We start from the raw sequence: 27,429 nt of genomic DNA, 5'->3' as shown, positions 1-27,429 counted from the left end.
TAATGAGAAAGCAACGGCAAAGGCACATGAGAGACTGAAACAGGAGATGAAACAGGCCAATGAATGTCTGCGACAGGAAATCCAACAGGCAAATGAAAGGCTTCGTCAAGAGGTACAGCTTGAACTTCGACAGGTGCTGGGTAAAATTGAAGAGCGCATTGAGAAAAACTCGCTAAACTGAGCACGCTTGCTGATCGATTGGAGCATCTTAGTGAGACATTCACGAATCGGATCGAAATAGCCGAACATCTAGCTGCCAGTGCCGAGGAAAGAGCAGTAAATGTCAGTTGAATGTAAAAACTCGGAGAAAAACTTGGAGACAGACTGGCTGCTTTAGAAGATGGGAATAGAAGGTATAATGTCAGAATTGAAGGCTTGCCGGAGAATCGAAAGTTTAAACCCGTGAAATTCGCAACTGAACTTTTTCTAAAATAATCGGGCGACTTTAAAGCAGAATCTGAGATAGCAGCGGCTTACGCGTCGCTGATCAAACACCGTCAGACCCGACCAAGATCTTTTATAGTCCGTTTTGAACGATTATCATTTAAGTTAGAGGTGATGGAACTCCTCAGGAAAAAAAGGAAGATATTATATATGAAGATTGCCAAATTGCGTCTTCCCTGACTTCTCTCCAGCAACAGCTATCAAACGCCTTCTATAATATTAAACAGCGGCTACGGCAAGCCAATGTCAAATACGGCCTCCTGTATCCGGCAAAACTGAAAGTGGAATGGCAGGGGCATTTCTATGTTTTCGCTAGCAAGGAGGAGGCAGAAAATGAGTTAAGAAAGCTGATCCGGGACTATTCTGATACATAATTGTGAGTCATGGCGGTAAATGATAAAGCTAGGATTAATAATCTACTGTCTGATCTATTTGTTTTAAAATACGGGTTTTTATCAGCATATATTCTCATATTCTTATATTATTATTACTTACTTATTACTTATCATTACTTAGTATTACTAGGGCGCTAAATGTTTATGTTTTATTGTGCTTAATTACGTTTTCCTCCTCTTTTTTCTTTTTTCTTTTCTAATTATTTCATGTGTACCCTAAATGAGACTGTTCAATATCATACCCTTGGTTTGCTGTTATTGCTATTACTGCATTAAGACTTGTTATGCTTGTTTTGGACACATCTTTAACACCATCACCTGGGTTTATTATCTGGGGATATCATCTTAATGCACTAAAATTGATGAAGATTATATGTATGTATGTATGTATATATATATATATATATATGTATATGTGTATATATATATATATATATATATATTAAGTGCAAAATTCTTTTCTTTTTTTTTTTTTTCCTCTTTTAAAGACTATATTGGTAACAGATATCTCTATCTTTTAACCTTAAAGCGCCACTGCATGGGGGCTTGATGTGCTTTGGACGTGCTCTGTCTCTGGGTATGTCAGAGGACTGGGACTGCATGAAGTGGGTTTTAGCCTCACCTGGGGAGGCAAAAAGGGAGGGTGGGGGTTAAGGGGGGAAGAGAAAGAGAGCAGGCTTGATCTATATCTAATCTATCATCTCAATCTTTATAATTATAACTATCAACGTAATAATAAGCTGCATGGCAACAACTCTTGGGGGAATAGGAAATTAAGACCTAAACTATTTCACTTCCAGTTAAGACTATAATATGACACCAAAAACTCAGAATCAGTGTCTCCATGATGGGACAGTTAACTTCGTAAGCTGGAATGTTAAAGGCCTGAATCACGAATTAAAGAGAAAGAAAGTACTTTCTCACCTAACAGGTCTAAATGCTAAAATAGTATTTTTACAGGAAACCCACTTACTAAGTAAGGATCAGTTCCGGCTGCAAAAGACTGGACTGGCCAAATGTTCCATTCTAGTTTTACAAAGAAAACTAGAGGGGTGGGAATTCTCATACATAGAACAGTACCATTTGTAGCATCAGATGTAGTATTGGATCCTGAAGGGAGATATGTGATGGTCATGGGAGACTTATCTAACTGTAAAATGATTTTGATAAATGTTTATGCACCTAATGTTGATGATAAGGAATTTATACAAAATTTATTTGCATCCATTCCCAATCTGAACACTCATAAACTTATAATGGCTGGGGACTTTAATTGTGTTCTAAATCCACTTTTAGATAAGACTTCCTCCACAGGGGAACGCAACTAACACCGCAAAGATAATTACAAAGTTTATAACTGATCACAACTTATCAGATCCCTGGAGGTTTTTAAACCCAAATTCAAGAACATATTCTTTCTACTCACCAGTACATCATTGCTACTCAAGGATTGATTACTTCTTTATAGATAATAACTTCTTGCCTAAGATTAAATCTTGTAAATACGATGCTATTGTTATTTCAGACCATGCTCCGATGATCTTGGAGCTGAAATTACTAAGCCCCATACACTCACCCGCAGATGGCGTCTCAATCCGCTTCTATTAGCTGACGAGAATTGTACTGAATTTATATCCAAACAAATTGAATTCTTTCTAGAGACAAATACATCCCCTGAGATCTCTGCAGGAACACTCTGGGAAACTCTTAAGGCCTTCTTAAGAGGACAGATTATCTCATATCTTTCCCACAGAAATAAATCCGAAGCGAAGAAAGTAGCAGAGATAAAAGCGAAATTACTAAAATAGATGAAGAACATGCCAGACTACCAAGCGAGACTCTACATAAGAGGAGGCAGGCTCTACATTCAGAATTAAACCTCTTGACAACTAAAGAAACCGAACAACTAATTTACAAATCCAGACATCATTATTATGAACATGGAGAGAAAGCTAATAAGCTTTTAGCGCAACAAATTCACAAGCAAGAAGTGCAACGCAATCTCGTAATTACTAACACGAATGGAGATAAAATCATCGAACACAAAAATATAATGTGCACTTTTAGAGACTACTATAAATCCCTATATACTACTGAGTTTAAAGAAGACAATATACAATCTAATGCATTTCTGGATAAATTACAGATACCACAAATTGACGCTATTAGTGTGGAGGAGCTCGATAAACCTCTGTCATTATCAGAATTACTGGATGCTATAAAGTCACTCCAAGGTGGAAAAGCAGCAGGCCCTGATGGCTACCCTGCAGAGTTTTACAAGAAATTCTCCGCTCAGCTAGCTCCCTCCTATTAGCAACATTTACAGAAGCCAGAGATAACCAATCTCTTCCACAAACCTTTCGCCAAGCACTAATCACTGTCTTTCCAAAACAAAATAAGGACTTATTACAATGTGCATCATACAGACCAATTTCACTTCTGAATAACGACGTTAAAATACTCTCTAAAATCATAGCTAGAAGGATGGAGAAAGTGCTCCCTCAATAATATCACAAGACCAAACTGGATTTATTAGGGGCCGACACTTATCTTCAAATCTTCGACGCCTGTTTAATGTAATATACTCACCAACTAAATCAAACACCCCAGAAATATTATTATCATTGGATGCAGAAAAAGCATTCGACATGATTGAATGGAAATACCTTTTTACTATTTTGGAGAAGTTTGGGTTTGGCCCAACATTTGTGCATGGATTAAATTACTGTATACTAACCCAGAAGCTTCAGTTTGCATCAATAACATTTGCTCAGACTACTTTAAACTAGAACGTGGCACAAGACAAGGATGCCCTTTGTCACCACTGCTGTTTGCAATTGCCATTGAACCACTGGCAATACATTGTCGAAATACTGATCAGATAAAGGGGATTAGCAGAGAAGGACTGGAACAGAAAATCTCATTATATGCAGATGACATGGTACTGTATATATCGGACCCAGAAAATTCTGTGCCTGCAGTCTTAGCAGCACTCACAGAATTTCAAAAGCTCTCTGGTCTCAGAATTAATCTGAATAAAAGTGTACTCTTTCCGGTGAATTCGCAAGCATATAATATTAGATTAGACACCCTTCCTTTTATCATTGCAGAACAGTTTAAATACCTCGGGTAAACATCACAAGTAAACATAAAGCTCTTTATCAAAAAATTTCGTCGTCTGTATGGAAAAAATTAAACAAGACTTGCATAGATGGTCAACCCTTCATCTCACACTAGCTGGAAGAATTAACACTGTTAAGATGAATATTCTTCCTAAGCTCCTTTTTATTTCAAAACATACCAATATACATTAATAAATCGTTCTTTAAGCAATTAGATTCAACAATAACCTCATTTATTTGGAATTCTAAACATCCACGCATCAAAAGAGCGACCCTACAAAGACAAAAGGCAGAAGGCGGCATGGCTCTACCTAACTTCCAGTTTTATTACTGGGCGCAAATATACAGTCGATAAGAACCTGGACACAAATAGAAGAACATACACAGGCATGGACCGCAATAGAAGTAAAATCCTGCAGTACTTCTTTGTATTCCTTGCTTTGTGCTCCAATAAACACACGTTATCGGCAATACACTAATAACCCAATTGTGCTCCACTCACTTAGAATCTGGAACCAATGTAGAAAGCATTTTAAGACGGAGAAGCTTCTTTCTGTGGCACCCTGCAAAAGAACCACCTCTTTCAACCCTCACAAACATATGCAGTTTTAATATCTGGAAAAATTTGGAATTAACTTGCTTAGAGACCTTTATATAGACAACGTCTTTGCATCCTATGAACAATTACGTTCCAAATTTAACATTCCAGCTACAAATTTCTTTCACTATCTTCAAATCAGGAACTTTGTTAAACAGAACCTTCCAGATTTTCCTCATCTTGCACCCTCATCCACGCTGGAAAAATTATTGCTCAATTTCAAGGAGTTAGACTCCATCTCTACAATATATAAAATCCTTTTACAATCCCTTCCTTTCAAAGATCCAAGAGGACACTGGGAAAATGACCTCTCAATTAATATATCAGAAAAGGAGTGGAAAGTAGCAATGCAGAGAATTCACTCAAGCTCCATATGCAAAGCATACAATTATACAACTCAAAATTATATATCGAGCACATCTGTCTCGACTAAAACTCTCCAAAATGTTTCCAGGGCATGATCCAACCTGCGAACGTTGCAACCAAGCCCCAGCCTCACTAGGTCACATGTTCTGGGCCTGCTCCAAATTAACATTATTCTGGACAAAAATTTTTAATTACCTCTCAGACAGTCTTGGACTCACAATCCCTCCTAACCCATTAACAGCTGTGTTTGGGGTTCTTCCAGAGGGTCTTAAAGTGGAGAAAGACAAACAAACTGTGATTGCATTCACTACACTGTTGGCACGCAGACTTATTCTGATAAACTGGAAGAACCCAAACTCTCCTCTTTTAAGTCAGTGGGAAACTGATGTGTTATATTATTTAAAATTGGAAAAAATCAAATACTCAGTTAGAGGATCTGTGCAGACTTTTTCAAAACATGGCAGGATCTAATCAGTAATATTTTGAAATGATTTTATAAAGCACAGAGAATTTGTTGATTTAGGTATTTTTAAAAGCCTTAAATTTTACACCGTTTGGCTTGCTCTCTCTCTCAAGGGTGGGGATCGATCTGTTCTTAGCATAATTCTTTTTTTTTTTTGTTAAAACTTGATTGCTATGTATTGATTGTAATAAAATTAATAAATAAATAAAAAAAAAAAAAAAAAGAATCATGGGTGGTGTGAGGAGAGAAGGAGGAGGAAGGTTATTGTGTAGGACGACTTTCAGTCTAACTAAGGGGATCCCTGCTTTCTGTTGGCTCACTGGAATCTTCTTCTTTTTATGCGACTTTAACAAGGAACTCATCCAATGACAGTTGCTTTTGCCTGGAGAGTCACTACACTTGGACACCAAATAAAAAAAATGCTTTACACACTGTAAGGTTTCTAAACTCTTTAGGGATTCCACCCAACGGGACGACACGCGGAAGAGTGTCACAAAGCAACCGCAGGCTCCTAGCACTACGCCATAAAAGCAAATCTGAAAAGATTGCGGACATGCTATAAGCACCTGCCATTGATGGGTGATACAAGGAACATTATAAATGCACAGGGCACAGTATAACTTGGCCACTAACCTGGCCATGACCCTGCCTGACTGCTGTGTCTGTGTGTAGGAGAGTGGCAGACCCCGCTACAATAAATAACCAAAATCAAAGATTTGTTGTTTGGTGAAAGTGAAATCCACAAACACTACTGGCAATATATCCAAATCTACAATAATCTGTTCGCATTCGCAACATTCAATTCTCAAAATGTAGATTTACACAATTCAGGACCATACGCCATGAGAATCTGTGGTCCCGCAACAATTAAAGCTACGACAAGTTTAATTTCTAAGAAATCACAATTCGTTCCAGCTTATATTTATGATCACGGAGAAGAGATGTAACATAAAGTCGAAAGAGTTAAACAATCGGACGTATAAGAAATCCTACAGCCGGTAATGGATACAAATCCATACATCTAAAAGTATCGCACTTTTACACGAAATTTATCTGCAAAGCACGGACAAAGATGTTTTCTTGGATATCTATATGAATCCAAAAGACCACAGTCGCATTTATAGTAAACCAATATGTGAATTGTCAGCGATAATAATTTTGAAAGATGGAGATATCAAAGACACAAGTGTGAAAAGTATTTGCGTGTTAATTTCAAACCCAAACAGAACAAAAACGTATAACTCAATGAATACCATAATTTTATTTCAATTTATTACATTTTACTATTTTTAACTATGGTTACTAACTGTAATGTAAAATAGTTAGTTCTATTATGCATATGTAACAGTTCCCATGAAAATAACAATCTGTTTAAATTGTACATCCGCTTCCCCATATGCGAGCAGCAGAGACGTGAAGTGGCCAGCGCGTAGCATCCGCCCGGGGGTTGGCGAGCGAAGTGAGCAGGGGGCTGAGCCCCCTTGTTTTACTAAGCATTAAGATATGAGTCCGGATTAAAAAAACCTTATGCCTACTGTGGAACTGGACCCGGACACAGACAGGAGGACATTGTTTCTTCACCCAACACACGTTTTATTTACAAATATATTTACAATATTTTCAGTGCACACCCAGTGCCTCCAGAACCGATCCCCCAAAGTCCAGGCTTCACAGTCACAAATTGCCTTCCTTCTGGCCGCCTCCACTCCTCTCTCAAGCTCCGTCCTTTTCCACCCGACTCTTGCTGTCGACGGAAGGGAGGCGACCCCTTAAATAGCAACCCAGATGGGCTCCAGCTGCTTTCCCGGCAATCCCCCGCGGACACACCCCCGTGTGGTGGAAATGCCGGCTGCGCATCCGGAAGCCCTCCGGGTGTCCCCAGTCTTCTCCCCCCCAGCACTTCCTGGTGTGGTGGAAGTGCTGGGCTCCAGGTTTCTTGAGGCACCGGGGCGCCGCCTGGTGGTGGCCGTGGGCCCCTACAGGGTTGGGCTTCCAAGCCCTCTACCCGTGGCCCCCAACACAACCAGGGCGGTCGCCAACTCAAGGTCTGGAGAAGGCAGAAGCCCTCCTCTGGTCCTCCTGGGCGTCCCGGCTGGGCTCCACCCCCAGTCGCATGCGACGCTACATATTTTTATTATCCTGTATGAGCCAGAAACCACCACTAGTTCTATGGGCCAATGGTTAGACGTGCAGGAGAGTTGGAGGAGGATGAGCCCCTCGCTTAGTGAGAGAATGTGAACGTTTTGGCTGTAAATAAAGGTAACAAGCGCTCAGGTAGTAGGTAGTAGGGATAGGCCTTGTCAAACAGACAGAGAGGGGTTTGACGCCTCTCAGCTATGTAATATTGGTAGAATTAATTTGAGGCAGGATTAGAGCAGTGAAATGATAAGAGTCAGATGAGGACGAATAATGACTTGTGCGATAAGAACTGTAATAAATGTAAGAGATGCCTATGGCTGCTCGCTCATTCCATCTGAATTGAGTCTGTATGTGCGCCGTACAATAAATCTTGATTCTGCTGCCTGTCTTGAGACTCGAGTGTCTTCTTTGGGGCTGAGGGTGCCCGTGCTGCCTCTGCTTCAACAGTTGCAGGCCAGATACACTCTGTCATAGTAACAGAATTCACCAATGGAACTGGCATCTTTCAGCAAGATAAAATGTCCTGTCAAACTGCACAAGTGGTTCCGAAATGCTTTGAGGAACATGGTGAAATATTCAGGGGGCTCTCCATATTTCCCAGGTCTCAGTCCAATCAAACATCTGTGGGATATGTTGGAATAACAAGTTCGACCCCACAACTCAGGCTCTGCTGCTAATGTCCTGGTGCCATTAACTGTAGGACACCTACAGAGGTCTCCTAGAGTCCAAATCTTGGTGAGTGAGGCAGGTTTTCATACTGTTTCAGCTTCTCAGTGCCTCATCTTTGGAATGATACTGCACAGGTGATGAGCATGGCATGCTTTCTTCAATACGTTATGCTGATCTTGGTTTAGACCAGAGATTGTTGTTTCTCACAGTCCTGGCGCCTTTTTGCAAAGTCCAAGTGGGCTTCCATGTGTCTTTTACTGAGAAAAAGGCTTCCATCTAGCCAGTCAGTCTTTAGTCCAGATCAGTAGAGTGTTGCAGTGATGGTTGTCCTTCAGGAAGTTTCTCCTGTCTCTACACAGGTTCTCTAGAGCTCAGCCAGAGTGACCAATGGGTTCTTGGTTGCCTCTCCCACACTTGCTCTGTTGGGCAGTGTGGCCAGCTGTAATAGGAGTCATGGTTGTTCCAAACTTACTCCATGTAAGAATTATGGAGGCCTCTGTGCTTTTGGGAATCCTTCCTCAGATCTGTGACTCAAGACAATCCTGTCTCAACCTTCAATCAAAAACAGGAGTAACCCGGTTAAGGCAGACACCTGCTTTCTTAGAAACCCACCTTTACATGTGCCAGCCCACCTGTGGAGTTCTCCCTTGGGAAAACAATCCCATGTCATTAAACTTCACAAAAAAAAGATTTCAACATCCTCATCGACTGCTATTAATCCAAAAACAAATATGGATCCTGTGTCTTCTGAGCAGTTTAAAAAATAGCTTAGTTAATAGATAAATACTGTTCATAACTTAAATACTAACATAAGAACAGTAAATGTTGCCCAGTTTTTCAAGGATCACAGAAACCTTTCAGCTGTTTTACACCTTACAGCCATTTCATACGTGCCAGGAGATGTCTTGGCAATCCTAACTCCATTCTGTCGTAAGGGCTCCTTTCCAAACTAATCATCAATAGAAGTCAACTGAGACCTTCTAATGTGAAGCAGATTTTGTTTCTCAACAGTTTTGTCCAAATATAACCTATATCTGTTATGAAGGGCTGCCCAGCTGGTAAGGTGTTATATGGTTGCTGTGGTATGGCGGGTCCGCAGCTCAGAAAGAATGGCCGGGTTTTAAATAATCCATTGGGTGTGTTAAAAAATCCCCGCGCAACTGCGGGAGTTGATGAGGCAATTGGGGGTGAGCCATACCCACATGTGACGGTGTGATCTTTCCCAATTGCGTCATCGGCTTCCTGCGGTACGTGATTGAGACCCTGCGCCCACGGAGCTGTATAAGTACGAGCTAGCACAGAGAAAACGAAAAATGAAAGAGAGACTTGGAGAGCGAGAGTGCGGCACTGGGGTAGTGAACGAGGATGAGCCAGATGGCTGAAGAAAGAGTGAGAGAGGGAGAGGTCAGCGTGGTCAGGGGTCCCGTGTCAGAGTGGGGGAGCAGCGCTGAAGGGATGGATAGTACCAACTGATTGTGTGGGTCAGGATTGGGGTAGGGGATATTAGCCTGAAGGCCATATCAAAAAATTGCATTGGTACACTTACTCTATTCATAACATTTTTATTTTACAAGTCCCACCCATCTTACTAATTGTTATAGTTATAATGTCTATCTACAGGTCCTATACATATCCATCCATCCATTTTCCAACCCGCTGAATCCAAACACAGGGTCATGGGGGTCTGCTGGAGCCAATCTCAGCTAACACAGGGCACAAGGCAGGAACCAATCCTGGGCAGGGTGCCAACCCACCACAGGACACAGGATGCCAATTTAGAATCTCCAATCCACCTAACCTGCATGTCTTTGGACTGTGGGAGGAAACCGGAGTGCCAGGAGGAAACCCACGCAGACACGGGGAGAACATGCAAACTCCACGCAGGGAGGTCCCGGGAAGTGAACCCGGGTCTCCTAACTGCAAGGCAGCAGTGCCACCGTGCCGCCCCCATACATATCCTCCACTATGAATTTCAATATATCTATTTTTTATAAATATTATATTTCATATTTTTGATCCTAATAAGGGGCTGAATTTCAATACCCCTCATTGGTCAAAATTAAAATATTTCAAATTATAATTAATATAGATATTCAAAAAAATTCTTTTAATCTAGTGTCACAATAACGACCATCAAACATTGGGAAGGTTTAGGGCAGCCATCCGTATGACTGTCCAAACAGAACTGATCTTCTGGAGACAAGATGGCGGCTTTAAAGACCAGCAAAGGAAGTGATGTCAACAATACCCGAACCGGAAGTGACGTCAGTGGCTGCACCAGAGCTGGCGGGATTTCCCTAGAATGGTCTGTAAAAGATCGAGAGGGAAAATTAGTGTACTTCGCCACCCCCTGGTCTGGCATGTAATCACAAGTATTCAAGCCCTTTAGTTTTCTCCTAAACACACGTGTGTGACACTAGATATTAAAAGAACACCAACAGCAGACAAGAACTAAAATTATATTGCCATACTATTACAAACCATCCCAACTCAATAAAATCTTTTTCAAACAATTGGGATACAGTATAATCAATACTGTCCCCATTCCATATCATACCTGGTGACCATATATTAGGATCCCTATGCTAAAATAAAATACATTTAAACACCAATAACATACAACAACTCATACAACAGATTACAAAAATCAAAATTAACAATAAACAAGAAGACAAAAGTCAAAGGACAAGAAACAAACATTTAATATCAGGGACCCGGGCAACAATGTTGTTTTTAACCTCAGGTTAAAAGGGGTTAAGATAAGGATAAGGGGTGCGATAGACAATGAAGAACAAGAGACAAGACATTAACATCAGGAACCTGAGGGATGACTGTGTGTATGAGAAGAAGAAAGGACAACTGACCCCAAGTGGTCTGGCAGACGCCGATAGAGGCAGCCAAGATGGGGGTCGGTAGTGAGTGGACTGCGGCTGCTGAAGTCTCGGACAGCTGAGCGAACCACTGGTGAGCTGGGGAGACATGGAAGGAGTTGTGCTCGGCTCATATAACCCAGTGACTGCAGGTTTTTATTCTCTTTGTTAGCCTGGTTTTAAACATTTGGATTTACAGAATTTTTATAGATTATTTATTTATTAATCTTTGAAGCACTGCCATTTGGACACTTTTTTTTTTGTTAATAAAAGCACTTGTATACTTTCCCACCATCCCCTAACTCTGAGTGTGATTTGTCCTCATCTGCCAGCTCATCCAGTTACATTAGTAATGGTGTTGGGTTCAAGGGCTCCCAAATCTCGAAGAGGGATCATAAAGCAGGATCCACACCTCCACAGTTGCCCACAGCTGGCATGATGTCCTTGTACCCGGGTCATCGATAGTCATGAAGTGAGATGGACCAGGGTGGGTGAGGACATTGTGAACGCTGGCCCCGGCACAGACAGACAGACAACATATTTTCAACCCACACACTGTTTATTCACACTATTTACAACTATAAATGTCCAGTGCACACTCACAAACCCCAGTGCCTTCTCGCACCGATTTCCCCAATGTCCAGGTCCACAGTCTCTTGTGCCTTCCTGGCCGCCTCCTGTCCTCTCTCAAGTTTCGCCAACACTGCCTCCCGACGTCCACCACCGACTGGAGGGAGGCGCCTATGGGAACCCGGACGGGTTCCAGCTGCTTCCCGGCACTTAGCGGTGGCCACACCCCTGTGTGGCGGAAGTGCCGCTGCGCCTCGGAAGCCGTCCGTGTCTCCCCGGTCATCTTCCCCCCGGCACTTCCTGGTGTGGCGGAAGTGCTGGGCTCCCGGGATAAACAGGCACTGGGGCGCCGCCTGGCGGTGGCCACGGGTCCCTACAGGGCTGGGCTTCAAAGCCCCCTACCCGAGGCCCCCTGCATAACCAGGACGGACGCCCACACTCGGTCTGGAGGAGGCACATGCCCTCCTCTGGTCCTCCAAGGCATCCCGGCCGGGCTCCATCCCCGGCCAAAGACCACACGGGGTAAACCGGCATCGGGGCGCCGCCTGGCGGTGGCCACGGGCCCCTACAGGGTAGGGCTTCCATGACCCCTCGACCGGTGGCTCCCAACAGAACCAGGACGGACGCCCCCTCACGGTCTGGAGGAGGCAAAAGCCCTCCTCAAGTCCTCCTGGCGTCCCGGCCGGGCTCCAGCCCCGGCCGGGGACCACAACATATAACAACAAGAGTGATGCAATGTGCACATCATGCTTTGATTCTCCCAACAAATATTTGAGGTGCAGTGCCCAGAGAATTGCACAATGCAGTGTAATACTCCATACATAAATAAATAATACCCCTTTGTTTAATGTTAACATATGTTTAGATCTATTTGCTGGTTTGTATTATTATTTTTAATATGTTGGTGTTATTTCTGTCAATTTTATTTCTTATCGGTTAATTATGTCCTGTGTCTTTAAGTTTAATTATGTTCCCTGTGGGAGGAGCCTCAAGAGGCGGGGTCAGTCTGACATCACCACTCTTGAGCCCGCTCTCAAACAAATTGGGAAATTAGGGCCAGATAGGTGGAAATCTGTAAATCTGTTCCAGATTCTGAATTCAGTTTGTGGTAATATCTTTACAGATTAATATTGTTATAGACAGATTAAGCATAGCTCACTATAAATTAAATGGCAATTTAAAATTATTTGGGAAAATACAAAAAGGCATTGTTTAACAACAGAATGTCGCACACATGTTGTAATGCAGTGTGAAAACTTTGAAATAGGGAGAACCTGGCTAGAAAGACAACCCACATCTTTAGGTATTCAAGATCTATGTTTAAAAAGCACACTAAAAAGGACTAATAAAAGAGAAGAGATATAATTAAAATGTATAAAACAGTCAAGGTTATGTAAATGGTGAGACCAGGAGAGTGGAAGATTCCTTACCCAGAAAGGAGGAGGCCCCAGGTGTATGGATGGGCATCCCAACCTTGGCTCTTCTGATTATTCTTTTGTCAGAAATCTTGCGAGGACCACCTGGTCGTTTCCGGTTTACGGTGACATGATGTTCTTTTTACTTCCAGATTATGGCACCAACGGAGCTCACTGGAACATTCAGAAGTTTAGAAGTATGTCTGTCACCAATGCCAACAATAAGGTTGTGAGGGTCTTGAGAGAGCTCTGTGCTGTGTGTGTGACACCTTGGGAATGAGAGAGCTTTTTATGAGCCGTCAATTAGGACTCAACCAGCTGATATTCATTTGCACTGATGGGGGGCTAACAGGATTGCCTTCTAAATACTCACAGATGTCGGCTGCTTACTTGGCCTTCCAGGCCTTTTTGCACCTCCTCTTCTTCATGTGTTCGACACTTATTCCCTGTGTCATTCCACTTTATTACACAAATCTTATTTGTTTTGATTTCTTTGTATGTGTGGATTACTTGGGTTGTTACTGACATCTGGTGAAAATTTCATGTCAACAGCCCCGTTTAGAAGTATATTTACTTAGAAAAACGTTGACGCGTTCAATTCTTATTTTCCATCCATCCATCCATTATCCAACCCGCTATATCCTAACTACAGCGTCACGGGGGTCTGCTGGAGCCAATCTCAGCCAACACAGGGTGCAAGGCAGGAAACAAACCCCGGGCAGGGCGCCAGCCCACCACAGGGTACACACACACACACACACCCACACTAGGGACAATTTAGAATCACCAATGCACCTAACCTGCATGTTTTTGGACTGTAGGAGGAAACCGGAGTACCCGGGTCTCATAATTGTGAGGCAGCAGTGCTACCCACTGCGCCACCGTGCTGCGCAACAAGTCAGATGTCATCAGTTATCAAATGTCTGTTTAATATAGTCCCCTTCATGGTGCAAAGTACTCTTCAAATTAATGTATACTAGCGACCGGGAACCCGATCGAATCGAGGTACAAATTCTACATTTGTGAAATCAATACTTTCTCTGCAAAGAATTATTTAAAATGATTTTGTTATCATGGCACTGATATGTGCTTAGAATAGATGTAATGAAGGGCTTCCTGTTTAAAGGAGACGTGAACTCAGCTCTTTGATTTCTGGCAAACAAATTAAAAACAAACTGTATTTTACGACTCTAATCAGAGTCAGAGTAATAATTATGTTGGCGTGGCGGATCATGTCCTGCCAGTCCCCGACTGGTGCATGGTTGATTAACGTAAACCACAATTTGTCCTCAGTAATATCTGTGTGATTGCACATGGCAATGCCGTGCCGCTGAGCATTTTCACACTGCAAGCCACGGGCTGCTCGATTTCTTTCAACCCGTACTGAATTTGCGGCTGCTTAAGATTCTTCAGTTGCTTGTGCACGGCTGGCACAATTTCTTTCAGCTTTAGTAATATTCTGTAGCGCACGTTCTTCATCTATCTTTTGTGTCTGATTTACTTGATTTGTTTCAGTGTTAGTAGCATTTGTAGTCGCACGGTGCTCATCCATTTGTTGTGCACGTCATGTACAGTGCATCCGGAAAGTATTCACAGCGCATCACTTTTTCCACATTTTGTTATGTTACAGCCTTATTCCAAAATGGATTAAATTCATTTTTTTCCTCATAATTCTACACACAACACCCCATAATGACAACGTGAAAAAAGTTTACTTGAGGTTTGCAAATTTAATAAAAATAAAAAAACTGAGAAATCCCATGTACCTAAGTATTCACAGCCTTTGCTCAATACTTTGTCGATGCACCTTTGGCAGCAATTCCAGCCTCAAGTCTTTTTGAATGTGATGCCACAAGCTTGGCACACCTATCCTTGGCCAGTTTCGCCCATTCCTCTTTGCTGCACCTCTCAAGCTCCATCAGGTTGGATGGAAGCCGTTGGTGCACAGCCATTTTAAGATCTCTCCAGAGATGTTCAATTAGATTCAAGTCTGGGCTCTGGCTGGGCCACTCAAGGACATTCACAGAGTTGTCCTGAAGCCACTCCTTTGATATCTTGGCTGTGTGCTTAGGGTCGTTGTCCTGCTGAAAGATGAACCGTTGCCCCAGTCTGAGGTCAAGAGCGCTCTGGAGCAGGTTTTCATCCAGGATCTCTCTGTACATTGCTGCAGTCATCTTTCCCTTTATCCTGACTAGTCTCCAGGTTCCTGCTGCTGAAAAACATCCCCACAGCATGATGCTGCCACCACCATGCTTCACTGTAGGGATGGTCTGGTGATGCGTGGTCCCTGGTTTCCTCCAAATATGATGCCTGACATTCACACCAAAGAGTTCAATCTTTGTCTTATCAGACCAGAGAATTTTGTTTCTCATGGTCTGAGAGTCCTTCAGGTGCCTTTTGGCAAACTCCAGGCGGGCTGCCATGTGCCTTTTACTAAGGAGTGGCTTCCGTCTGGCCACTCTACAATACAGGCCTGATTAGCTGTCCTTCTGGAAGGTTCTCCTCTCTCCACAGAGGACCTCTGGAGCTCTGACAGAGTGACCATCAGGTTCTTGGTCACCTCCCTGACTAAGGCCCTTCTCCCCCGATTGCTCTGTTTAGATGGCCGGCCAGCTCTAGGACAAGTCCTGGTGGTTTTGAACTTCTTCCACTTATGGATGATGGAGGCCACTGTGCTCATTGGGACCTTCAAAGCAGCAGAAATTTTTCTGTAACCTTCCCCAGATTTGTGCTTCGAGACAATCCTGTCTCGGAGGTCTACAGACAATTCCTTTGAAATCATGCTTGGTTTGTGCTCTGACATGAACTGTCAACTGTGGGACCTTCTATAGACAGGTGTGTGCCTTTCCAAATCATGTCCAATCAACTGAATTTACCACAGGTGGACTCCAATGAAGCTGCAGAAACATCTCAAGGATGAAACAGGATGCGCCTGAGCTCAATTTGGAGCTTCACGGCAAAGGCTGTGAATACCTTTGGACATGTGCTTTCTCAGTTTTTTTATTTTTAATCAATTTGCAAAAACCTCAAGAAAACTTTTTTCACGTTGTCATTATGGGATGTTGTGTGTAGAATTCTGCGGAAAAAAATGAATTTAATCCATTTTGGAATAAGGCTGTAACAAAATGTGGAAAAAATGATGCGCTGTGAATACTTTCCGGATGCACTGTACATCTGGTCGCATTAGCAAGTCTACGTTCCTCTGTCAGTCATGTGACTTCGTTTCCTATGCATCCTTTCCGCGGCCGCTGGTCTTCTGCATGCGTTGTGATCGTGGCTCATTTTAGATCTGAGATCGGCTAAAATTTAAACAATGACCGGTGTTAATACCCAGCCGTCATTACTCAGCTTGCCAATATCATGAAGAACGGATGCCAAATTGGATTGTTCTAACTTGTATCGAGTCGAGGTGTTGATGCAAACACCATACATATGGATAGTATCAAATTATATATAAGGATTATACTCCCACACATTCTACAGATTTTTTACATTTAAACACAGGCCTTCTTTGAGTCTGCTCAGGGTTGCAGACGGATTAAATAAATCTGTATTTTATATAGCTCCTTTCCTTGTGTTAACCGCTGCAGACGTCCTAATACAGTATATATTGTATTGTATAACACATCTCTATATATATATTTTTAAAATCTACCATCTGTCCATCTGTCCGCTTTTCACAAGAGAACTGCTTAACCCTTAAACCGCTGGAACTGGCTATAGTCGGTTCCCAATGCAATTTGCCAGCACGCCGGAGCTGATCAGTCCGCACCGTACATTCATTGAGCAGCCAGCTCATGACCACTGGCACCCCGTAGCGAATCAGCCTCATTGTTCCTGGGATTCAGCCTCTGCATTAGACTCCCCTGCCAGCATCAGCATTGGCATCTGTGTGCTCACGTGCAGCCAGGTCAAGCGCAGTTGGCTTGTGATTTACTGAATTTCATCAATGGCCTCACTTGCACCTTCTACATGGAATAATAGATTGTTCCAGTAGTTATTTCTATAGTTTTTACAGTTCATTTACAGTGTGTAAAATGTGTTGCAGTAATTGTGATGCTCCCTGCATGAAAAAAAAAATATATGTTCCATTAAAATTTCACTTTTTCTTGGTGAATTGTGACGTTTACTTAAAAAGTGCAGCAAAAAAGTATTTGGCGTCCAGGGATGCATTAACCCCCCAGGTATGTGGCAGTTTAAGGGTTAACGGATTTTAGTTGCTTGAACATTTGGGTTGATTTTGCAACTTCTCACGTAGTTCACTTGCGGTACCGATTTATTTGTGTGACTCCGAGAGACGTGCAGCGGGGTGGGGGTGGGCTTCAGGAGTAGGGAGGCGGGGCCATCCTCACTCATACACCAGCCTCCGTTTGAGTTGCTCAACCTTGCGCCACGTGTTGGAGCGCAACTTGCCTCCGCTTAGCTAGCTAGATACCTGTTTGTTCAGCAGACGGTATCATCTACAGATTGTTGAGGACTAACGTTTGAGAGAGAGATCAGAGCCCTGCGTGTTTTAGAGGTAGAGGTATCACGGCCACGTCCTCTTCTCTCCACACGGGGGACGCTCTCCTGTCAGAGCTCAACACGATCATATACTGTGCCAACGTTTGACCTTCTTTCCACTTGGCCAGAGATATCTTGGCAACCTTTTACATTTTTGCCAAAGAGATCACAGCTACATTCTCCCTGATAGCAAAATCAAAAATGTCGTATATCAGGAAGCCCTCTGATACAAAAGCTATCATTATAAATTCTTCTCAATGCAAGTGATTACTTTTTTTTTTTTATTGATTTTTAAAGTTTGTCCTGGTTCACTATTACACGGGCAGAGCCAATGGGGATAGCTAGTAGATTATAAATGCAGAAGGAAAAATTACAGATGCAGAAATCAGCTTTGTGTGTGGATGCTGAGAGTCAAAGAGCAATATAAATCAGTCAATAAATCAGCTTTTCTTCAATATATCACCACTTATGGCTCAACATTACATTCTGAAATCTGTTTTATCCAATCTGGTTTGAGGGCCTTAAAAAATGAGATACAAGGCAGGAATCATCAAAGGAATGGGCCCACTCAAACACACATGCACACACATACACTCCCACAACTGGACTAATACGGACTGTCCAATTTAAACGTCCTGAAAAACCTTTAGAGATTTTAGAAGAAAACTGGAGTACGTGGACTTAAACTCATGCAGACTCCACGCAGACCACTTCTAGGAGCAGGGTCTGATGACACACCCATGACACAGCAGAACTAACTGCTGCACCACCCTGCCTTCTTTATAGACATATTAAATACAATGTACAGATTATACAGACTAGAAGGTGAGTGTTGGGCTCCAGGGTCTCTTAAAAACATTACGTAATGCACCAGCAGAGGAAGTGGGTGACCAGCTTTGCCAGCACACATGCTTCATCATGGGACCACCAGCATGTTCCTTTTGACCCTTGTCTAATGTATTCCTTAGGCTGCCATGACTCCCATATAAACACTCTGATGTCATATATAAATGAATAAGGGAGACGCACATGTAATCACTGCTGCTGGACTCTCTGCCAGCACTAAATTTAGCACATGTGCTCAGAGCCTCACACGAAACGGTGCAGGAGGTGAAGCAGACAGTTGTGCAGAAGAGCCGGCAGCTGTCCGGCGATGTCCACCACGTTGTGCAATTATAATGTGCATCTGCACTCAGCAGTGTTTTTTCAGCTTCCGTAAAACTACTCAGTTAGCCGATATGGATGTCATCTATTGATGCCAGGCTTTCTTATTTCCATTCCAGATTGGCCAAGGAATGAGAGTGGAGAGACTTGAACGTAATGGAGTCCACCGCTGCATGCAATGGATTCATACTGCACTGTGGCAGAAATGTAACACCTTATTAAAGAAAGAAACATCCTCTAACAGGACAAATCAGTAATCAGGCAGGAGGAAAACTGTTCACGGTATCTTTTAATTACTCCTCGGCAAAAATGCCTTAGAGGGAGCGTTCATCAAAAACAGCCTGGTCAGCATGATCAGAGAAACGAAGGACAGCGGTTCATTTTAAAAACTACTGAATTTACATACAGTGTCAAACAATGCATACATTTTACTCTGGTTAGTTCCTTGGTTTACACCCAAATGATTTGTATAAAATAATAGTCGGTTATATTATATTCTGGTTCTTCTTATACCTTTGAGTTGCGCCACCACTCTTGAAATTTCTGTGCATATAATGACTGTCCATTCTGGTTGTTTACAGGACATCTGCTGATTTCTTAGTCATCTCTTAGTCGTCCTTCAGTGCATTTTGTGGTTCACTTGATCTTTATCTCATTTCTGACATTTATGAACCCTTTGTGGGGAAGCAATAAGGTAAAAACTCGTTTTCCGAAAGGTCAAAAACTGAAATCTCTCATTTCTAAAAGTACTTCGACACTTAATTCAGTACTTTGAAGAAGTCCCTTTGGCAGCAAACTTAGTTCTGAGTCTTCTTGGGTAAGACTCCACAAGCTTTGCAAACCTGGATTTGAGCATTTTTATCCCATTTTTCCTGGCAGTTCCTCTGAAGTACTCTTAGGTTGGATGGAATGTGTCTGTAAACTGCCATCTGGTCTCTCCACAGATGTTCTGTTGAAGGGGTTTACAAACTCAGTCCTGGGGACCCCTGTGGCTGCAGGTTTTTGTTCCAACCAGCTTCTGTTTGTAATTGGAATCCTGGGCTAATTAAGTGAACTGTTATTTCCCAAGTTCTGTGTTTTTGGAACAATAAAGAAATTAGAACACTAAGTTTGGTAAATATATATATATATTTGGTGGCAGCCTCCCTGGCTGACGATGGTGCCTCAGTTTCCCGCAGGGTTTCATGGGAGGTGGAGTTCTCCACAGCCCTGTGGGGAGCTGGGGTGGCTACCAGGGGGTGCTGCATGGAGCCAGGGACCATCCTGGACATTCTCTGCAGCCCAACCCGGAGGTGCAATTAACCACAAGTGATCAAGCACCTGGAGTACTTCCAGGTGGGCTATAAAAAGGGCCAGCATCCACCACTCAGGAGTCAGAATTGGGAGGAAGAGGACAAGGTTGCCTGGGAGGAGTGGTGGTGCCAAGGTGAAGAGTGTTTGTGCTGTATTAAGTGCTTATGGGACTGTGTTGTGGCTGGAGGGATTACGGGGAAGACGTGCCCTCCAGCTGAAGAAAAATCAAAAAGACTGTTTATTTTACACGTGCCTCTGCGTAAGTCTGTGCCAGGTCGGATGGTATATAGTGCCTTTTATATATATATACCATGAGGTAGGGGGTTGATTATGTGCACTGATGTCTCTTTCTCTTTGACGACAGAAATAAAGAATAAAAATAAGAATTCACCTACCTTGCCTCCGGGTTCACAGAATGGCTGCAACATCACCACATGCAACTTCCATGGCGTCACTTCCAGTTCCTGCCCAGTGACATCACTGCCAGCCATTTACGATGACATCACTTCCAGCCCATCCCAATGACTTAATTTCCATCAGGTCACTTCCTTCCACCATTTTCTTTTGATTGTATATAAAAACGCCTTCAAAACAAATGTACTTTGTCTTTTTCATCTTTGTCTGTCAGACAATATACAGGGACATTCCCCATCTCTTTCGAGTTTTTCTTATTTCATCACAATATACTATATATATATTATATATATAGTAAGAGGGAGGGAGTTAGGAGACCCGGGTTCGCTTCCCGGGTCTTCAATGCATGGAGTTTACATGTTCTCCCCGTGTCTGCGTGGGTTTCCTCCAGGTGCTCCGGTTTTCTCCCACAGTCCAAAGACATGCAGGTTAGGTGGATTGGCGATTCTAACTTGGCCCTAGTGTGTGCTTGGTGTGTGGGTGTGTTTGTGTGTGTCCTGCGGTGGGTTGGCACCCTGCCCAGGATTGGTTCCTGCCTTGTGCCCTGTGTTGGCTGGGATTGGCTCCAGCAGACCCCCGTGACCCTGTATTCGGATTCAGCGGGTTGTGGATGGGTGGCCAGAGAAGAGAAGAGTGTTTGTGCTGTACTGGTGTTTGGGGCTGTGTTGTAGCTGGAGGGAGTACGGGGAAGACGTGCCCTCCAGCTGAAGAGGAATAAAAAATCATTTTATTTTACACATGCCTCCCGTGTCCAATCTGTGTCGGGTCAGGCGCTATATAGTGCCTTTTACAATAGATAGATAGATAGATAGATAGATAGATAGATAGATAGATAGATAGATAGATAGATAGATAGATAGATAGATAGATAGGAAAGGTACTATATGATAGATAGATAGATAGATAGATAGATAGATAGATAGATAGATAGATAGATAGATATAGATAGATAGATAGATAGATAGATAAAGGCACTGATAGATAGATAGATAGATAGATAGATAGATAGATAGATAAAGGCACTATAGATAGATAGATAGATAGATAGATAGATAGATAGATAGATAGATAGATAGATAGATAGATAGATAGATAGATATGAAAGGTACTATATGATAGATAGATAGATAGATAGATAGATAGATAGATAGATAGATAGATAGATAGATAGATAGATAGGCACTGATAGATAGATAGATAGATAGATAGATAGATAGATAGATAGATAGATAGATAGATAGATAGATAGATAGATAAAGGCACTGATAGATAGATAGATAGATAGAAATATACCAAGCAGTTATATGAGAATAATGTATTTTTTTCTTTATAATAATATTTTCATCTTGATTCTCATTCTGCTTTTCCAGGTGTTCTAATTGTTTAATTAATTCATTATTTACTAGTACTTGCAGCCTTTGATTATTCCGTGTTGTTTGCCAGCGTGTCTGCTCTGCTTATTTTTAATTGTCATTAGTAAGATACAAAAAAGGGAGAACACTGCACAGAGAAAAGGCAAAATATAATGAAATCAACAAAATAGAGTTAAGCATTTAAATCTCTAGCAAAAGCAGAAGTCATTCTTAATGTCTTATAAATGTAAGAATTCTGCTACTGTGCTTTTCTGAAATAAGAACAAAAATCCCAGCTAATTAAATGAGCTTAGTGTTATCAGGCATTGTCACTGATTAGGAATCTGGTTGGAACAAAAACCTGCAACCACAGGGGGTCCCCAGGGCCGAGTTTGGGAACCCCTGTTCTATTGGGTTAGGGTTAACAGAGATTTTTCACCCCTAGGGGTCCACTTATACGGACGTTCTATTGCACCTCCCTTTACCGAACAGACACATATTCTAGGTATTTGGATCCCACTTTAATCCTACCATACAATACTGCCCTACATAAGATTGCCTACAGCCCTTATCAGTTTCTTAAAATACGATAGATTATTAATATTCCGTATCCATAACGCATCCAACCCAAATCAGATATGCACCAAAGATCGATCTATTGAAACTCTACCTATGATTTCAAAATGGCAAAATACATTTCGGCAAATTTCTGGGTATGTCAGAATCGTAGATTTTCATCACATTACATATTAGGGTTTAAAATCTTTAAATTTTTGGCAACTTAGGTTTCCCTATACTATTTAATTAGAGTTCTGATTTTTAAAATTAGGCACTCCCAACACAAGAAGAACATAAACTTAAGATAAAAATACCTTCATTTTTAAGTTTAGGCGTTCCATCTATGTTCTATTATACAACAAAAAGCGATAACTTTAAGATCAGATGCCCCTTTTACTATTTAGGATTAGGCATCTAGTCTAGGACCTAACATCAGGGACTGTTATTAAGATCAGGCTGCCCACACCCAACCACCTTAAGTTCAGGACTTGGGGCGAGGGGTAGGACAGTCCAACCAAGAACCACTCCACAAATGCCAAGCTACACACAACAGAGGGAAATGAACTTAAGATCGGATACCCCTTATATTATTTAAGCTTAGGCATCTGATCTTGGATGTAACATCATGGATTTATTATTAAAATCAAACTGCCTTCCTCCACCCCAGAATTGTATTGGCTGTATTCTTTGAGTCATTGTTAGAGTAATAGTAAACCGTCACCCCGGTGTGAGGTGGTGTGCACTCTGGAGCAGGTTTTCTTCAAGGACCTTTCTGTATTTCATTGCATTCATCATTCCCTCTGTTATGTCCCGTCTCCCTGTCCTTGCACTTCCATTGCATAATGCTGCCATGACCATTCTTCATTGTAGAGATGGCATGCTAACAGAATTCTTTTAAACTGTCACAGACATTTTTTCTCAATAGTAACTGCCCTCTACCCCAGTGGTCTCAAACTCCAGTCCTGATGGGCCGCAGTGGCTGCAAGTTTTCATTCTAACCCTTTTCTTAATCAGTGACCTGTTTTTGCTGCTCCTTAACTTCTTTTGAATTATTTGACTTGCTTTAGAAGACTTAGACCCCTGAATTGTTTCTTTTTCCTTATTTAGCAGTCAAACAACAATGAGATACAAAACATGACCAGCAAACTGTGTCCATCATACAGGGTGAGGCAGAAACGACGGACATCGTTGAAATGGCTAGAGCTCACCACTAGGTGGAGTGACAGATGTACGGTAGGTGGCGTTAGGGTCGCGAAGTCTTAGCATTTTTTTATTTTCTTTTTAGTTGAAGCCATGGAGCCGTGGACGATCGAACTCCGCTTTTTTGTGTACGACTGTTTTGTCAAGAACAACCAATCTATTACCGCAGTTCAGTGTGAGTTTCGTTGCCATTTCAATATCCACAGAAATAAAGCTGCTCCCGCTCGTAACACTATCCTACGTTGGGTTATAGCACTTCGTACACGAGGTACATTAATGAACAAAATACCACCGGGGGCTACACAAATGGCACGTACCCCTGAAAATGTGGAAAGCGTACCGACTAGCCCTGCTGCGCAGTCCAAGTCGATCTGCTCGGAAGCATTCTTCTGAACTTGGACTCAGTAATCGTTCAGTAAGGCGTATTTTGCATTTAGACCTGAATTTCCATCCCTACAAATTGGCCGTTTTACAGCAGTTGACGGCACAGTGACTGCACTTACCACATGACATGGAAGCAATTTTTGAGCAAAATGACAACCTCATGTTGTTCATGAATGATGAAGCTCATTTTCATCTCAATGACTTGGTGAATCAACAGAATTGCCGTTATTGGGCTTCTGAAAATCCGAAAAAATGACACGAAAGACCGCTGCACAGCCCGAAAGTGACAGATTGGTGCGCTATGGACAAAACTTGAGTCGTTGGTCCTTACTTTTTCGAAGGCGAAAATGGGAATGCTGTTACCGTGAACTTGGAGCGCTATATCGAAATGATAAACGATTTCTTTTTACCTGAATTACGATGAAAGCGTATTCCCATCTGGCGTGTGTCGTTTCAACAGGATGGGGCGACAGCCCACACAGCTAGAGCATCAATGGATGTTATTCGCCCTCTCTTCCCTGGTCACCTCATTTCCAGATTTGGTGACATTCATTGGCCTCCTTGATCCCCTGACTTATCCATGTGCGATTATTTCTTGTGGGGTCACCTCAAGCACCTCAATTACAGACAGACCTCAATATGTGCATCTTGGGAACTGCAGGTCTGACATCGTGTGCAGCAATACAGGGGCGCCGCAGGGGACTGGACTTTCTCCGGTCCTGTTCAATCTATATACATCAGACTTCCAATATGACTCGGAGTCCTGTCACGTGCAAACGTTCGCTGATGACACTGCTATTGTGGGCTGCATCAGGAGTGGGCAGGAGAAGGAGTACAGGAAGTTAAGCAAGGACTTTGTTAAATTGTGCGACTCAAACCACTTACACCTTAACACCAGCAAGACCAAGGAGCTGGTGGTGGATTTTAGGAGGCCCAGGCCCCTCATGGACCCTGTGATCATCAGAGGTGACTGTGTGCAGAGGGTGCAGACCTTTAAATATCTGGGAGTGCAGCTGGATGACAAATTGGACTGGACTGCCAATACTGATGCTCTATGTAAGAAAGCTCAGAGCAGACTATACTTTCTGAGAAGGTTGGCATCCTTCAACATCTGCAATAAGATGCTGCAGATGTTCGACCAGACGGTTGTGGCGAGTGCCCTCTTCTACATGGTGGTGTGCTGGGGAGGCAGCATAAACATGAAAGACGCCTCACGCCTGGACAAACCGGTGAGGAAGGCAGGCTCTATTGTAGGATTAAAGTTGGACAGTTTAACATCTGTGGCAGAGCGACGGGCGCTAAACAAACTCCTGTCAATCATGAAGAATCCACTGCATCCACTGAACAGGATCATCTCCAGGCAGAGGAGTAGCTTCAGTGACAGACTTTTGTCACCATCCTGCTCCACTGACAGACTAAAGAGATCATTCCTCCCCCACACTATGCGACTCTTCAATTCCACCCGGGGGAGTAAATGCGAACATTAATTTTATTTTAATTCTTTTCATTTTTATTACTATTTAATTTAATATTATTTCTTTGTATCAGTATACTGCTGCTGGATTATGTGAATTTCCCCTTGGGATTAATAAAGTATCTATCTATCAAGCCACATGTATATGAGCATAAGCCCCGTACATTGGAGGAACTGAAGGAAGCCATTCGGTGGAAGTCGCCCAAATCGACAGAACGAAGTTGAAAAGACTGGAGGCCAACTTCCATGAACGCCTTCAGAAATGCATCAGTGATAACGGACACCACATGGGAGATGTTATTTTCCACACTTGATTTTGTCAAATGCTATTTCAATATGAACTCAAATCTTTCAATACATTTCTTTGTAAGAAAAAATTAATCATTTTGTGATTTTGTAAAAACTGTCCGTGTGAAAATAAGATGAATGCCTCAGGGTCTGCTCAGGTCCCCAAAACATTTAACCAGTGCTCTTTAGAAAAGAGAAAATCAACAATTCCAGAAATGTCTGTCATTGTACAAGGAGAGCAGCGACAAGCCATGGAATTTAAAGAACGGGTTTAATTAACGACAAGACTCGCCGCCTAATTAAGCAACTGCTTGGAGTTTGAGGTCCTGACTTAGATGGTCTTCTGTCGGCTCACTCACTTCACATTTCATTTCTGTTTAAGGAAAGAAATGAAGCAAATCAGAGGAACGATGAAGAACTTCAGGAGAACAAATCTTATAAAACAAGTCAATTAAAACGAGAGGAAAAGGAATTAATTAGCAGCAAAAAACAGGTCACTAATTAAGAAAAGGGGTCAGAATGAGAAACTACAGCCACTGCAGCCCTCCGGGATTGGAGTTTGAGACCACTACTCTACCCACTCTGCCATAAACAACAGGGCAGCTTGGTGGCGCAGTGGGTAGTGCTGTTGCCTCGCAGTAAGGTGACGCAGGTTCGCTTCCCGGGTCCTATTTGCATGGAGTTTGCATGGTGTCTCCGTGGGTTTCTTCCCCCAGTCCAAAGACAAGCAGGTTGGGTGTATTGGTGATCCTAAATTGTCCCGTGTGTGTGTGCCCTGTGGTGGGCTGGAGCCCTTCCTGGGGTTTGTTCCTGCCTTGCACTGGCTAAGAATGGATCTAGCGGACCCCTTTGACCCTGTGTTAGAATATAGCAGGTTGGAAAATGGCTGACTGATGGAGTGCTGCAGAGATGGTCGTCCTTTCAACAGGTTTCCTCATCCCAGCAGAGCAGTTTTGAAGCCCTATTAGTGTGACCATTGGGTTTCTGACCAAGGACCTTCCTTCTGTGTTACCTAGTGGGCTTAGAGTAGGGGTCTTCAATCACGGGCCGCAGTGGCTGCAGGTTTTTGTTCCAACCCAATTGCTTAATAAGAAGCTCTTACTGCTCAAGTAACACGTCTGCTTCACTTTAGTTGTCTTGCTTGTTAAGATTTTGAACCAGGCTGTTGTCTCAGTTTTTAATTGCTCCTTGCTCCAGAGGGGACTGGGTGCCCAGAGGGGACTGGGCGGTCTCATGGTCTGGAATCCCTACAGATTTTATTTTTTCTCCAGCCGTCTGGAGTTTTTTTGTTTTTTCTGTCCTCCCTGTCCATTGAACCTTACTCTTATTCGATGTTAATGTTGATTTATTTTGTTTTATAATTGTGTCTTTCATTTTTCTATTCTTTAATATGTAAAGCACTTTGAGCTACTGTTTGTATGAAAATGTGCTATAGAAATAAATGTTGTTGTTGTTGTTGTTGTTGTTGTTGTTATTAGCAATAACATGCAAATGACAAAAGCACTTCCAGCATTTCTCCATTTTGCTTGTTACCATTTACACCACTGTGTGTGTTTATCATGCACTATTGGGTTTAATTAAATACTTGGAAGGAAAGTGAAGAGGAAAAAGTGAAGGACTGAGAATCAGTCGTCCATTTTAGCCTTCAAAAGATTTGGATGATATCCTTAAAAAGGGGAAGACGACGTAAGAATTGAGAATGAGCTGACATAGCAGAGTTAAAGCACGAACAAGCCATGAAATTAAAT

Source organism: Polypterus senegalus, chromosome 11, assembly GCF_016835505.1.
Source record: "Polypterus senegalus isolate Bchr_013 chromosome 11, ASM1683550v1, whole genome shotgun sequence".
Classification (NCBI taxonomy): Eukaryota; Metazoa; Chordata; class Cladistia; order Polypteriformes; family Polypteridae; genus Polypterus; species Polypterus senegalus.
Note: the sequence above shows the minus strand (reverse complement) of the source record.